Below are 2,150 nucleotides of genomic sequence, written 5' to 3'. Positions count from 1 at the left end.
CCGGGGCTGGGTTTGAACCCGCCACCCTCAGTATATGGGGCTGGAGCTCTACTCACTGAGCTACAGGTGCCGCCCTAGCAGATTAATTTTAAAACATAATATAAAATCTTGTTCTTACAAGAAGGACTATCTTCTACAATCTCCCCATTAGGCAGTCATCAGATCTCTGGCCCTTTCATTGCTTCCCATAATGCTATAGGGATGTCAACCAAATACCGCCATGGCCTCCCAGCTCCCGCCTGCCAGCACAGGCTCACTTCAAGCCCTCACACTGAGCTTTCCTTTCTCCTTTCCATCACCCAGATACCTCGTGGCCCCACAGAAGAGCCTTGTTCCTTGGGGACTTGGGGCTTGGGTCAGTTAGGCAGGTGCCTGCAATACTAGTTCATAAGACATCATCTCTCTACAAAAGCAGCTTGAGATTGAGGCACCTCTGGCTTTCAGAGCTGCTTGGGGCACGAGAGGAAAGTTAAGACCCCAAGGGGCATGCTGGAGCCACTGCCCAGGGCCATCGGACTACCTTCTTGGGAGGATGCTGGTGAGCTAAGAGAGGCGGCAGGTTTAAAGCCAAGGATGAAACACTCGGGAATGTAGAGAATGAGAACGAGGCGGATTCAAAGGAAGGGTACAAATTCTCTGTCACAGCTCCTATCAAGAGGAGTTTCTAAGTCCCCTGCGCAAACCTTGGCACTTCTTCAATGAACAGAATGTGACAGAAATGATCTTATATGCCCTCTACGGCTAGGTCAGAAAAATGCATGCAGATTCTCCTTGGCTCACTCTCTCCCCTGGGCACTTACTGTGGAACCCTGAAGCCACCGTGTCAGAGAAACCATGTGAGAGGCCACACAGACAGGCATGCCCAAGAAGCCCAGCTGTTTTAACTCCTGCTCTTGGGGTCTTCCTAGCCCAGGCATCAGACATGTGAGTGACAAGTCCAGACCAGTTCCTGCCTGAATAACTGAGTCAGACACCTGAGTGAGAAGCAGCCAGCTGGGCCCACTCTCCCTCCAGACAGAGAGGGAAACAGGAAAGCAGCGGTTCTCAACCCGTGGGTCACAACCTCTTTGGGGGTTGAACCACCCATTCATAGGGGTCGCCTAAATACATCCTGCATTTCAGATATTTACATTATGATTCATAACAGTAGCAAAATTACAGTTATGAAGTAGCAACAAAAATAATTTTATGTTTGGGGGTCACCACAACATGAGGAAGCGTATTAAAGGGTTGTGGCATTAGGAGGCTGAGAATCGCTGCAGTAAAGTGATGGTTGTTTTCTGGCACCAAGTTGGGGATGATTTATGACACAGCAATAATGAGCTCCATGGGACTAGCAGCTTTATCAGTATTGTTCCCTACATGAGTATCCCCACTGCCAACAACAGTGCCTGGTCCAGAGCAGGTGGTTATCATTCAGTACTGGCTGAATGAGTAAATGAATGTAAAAAAGAAAAGATGAACAGAGAAGAGGCTCACCAGCAGTCACCCCCTCTGCCTTCCTCCAGCCACCATGCTGCCCCTCCTCCTTTCCTACCTGGCTGACTCCTGACCACCCCTCGGATCCCAACTCACAGATCACTTTCTCAGGGAAGCTGCCCTTGAACTCCCATCTAGTTCAGCATCCTGTCTAATGCCCTGTAGTTCTCCTTTGAGACATTTCCCAGGACTATCATTACATAATCAAACAACCAAACACTGAAGTTCAGGGCTGGCTGGGTGTCTCCTGGGATTGACCTAAGCCACAGGACAGTGGAGATGGTTCACAAGTGTGTCTCTAGCACTGGACAAAGCCTGGCACAGAGCTGGCTGACCACATGTCAGAGCATTTCTGAAAACTGGCAACATTCAGCCAATCTCATTATTAAAAAGTGCTGATTCTTAGAGTTCTCTTTAACATGGAGCTGGAATTGGCTGTTAGGAAAGTTTCACAGACCCCAGGGGACCCGAGAGGTTAAGGGTCCTCTCCAGGTTTACACTGAGGAGAGCAAGAATCTCAGGCCAGCTCTTCTGACTTGCTGGTCCAGTGCTATTTCCATTACATCACACTGACTCTAGGATGTTCCCACGATAGTAGATGCTCTGAAACCGTCATAATCCTCCATCCAAACAACAAAAAACAAAGCTGTGTACTTTTTATAGGGGAATAT

General features: G+C 48.7%; 1 protein-coding gene across 1 annotated transcript in view; it reads right to left on the bottom strand.

Annotated features, from left to right (window-relative positions):
* PXYLP1 (2-phosphoxylose phosphatase 1) overlaps nt 1-2,150 on the bottom strand; it is a 60,509-nt gene that overhangs the window by 43,864 nt on the left and 14,495 nt on the right. The gene's annotated exons all lie outside the window — the stretch shown is intronic.

Source organism: Otolemur garnettii, unplaced genomic scaffold (genome assembly GCF_000181295.1).
Source record: "Otolemur garnettii isolate 467f Iridium unplaced genomic scaffold, OtoGar3 scaffold00032, whole genome shotgun sequence".
NCBI lineage: Eukaryota > Metazoa > Chordata > Mammalia > Primates > Galagidae > Otolemur > Otolemur garnettii.
The sequence above is the reverse complement of the archived record's forward strand: the minus strand, read 5'-3'. Positions and strand labels throughout refer to the sequence as shown.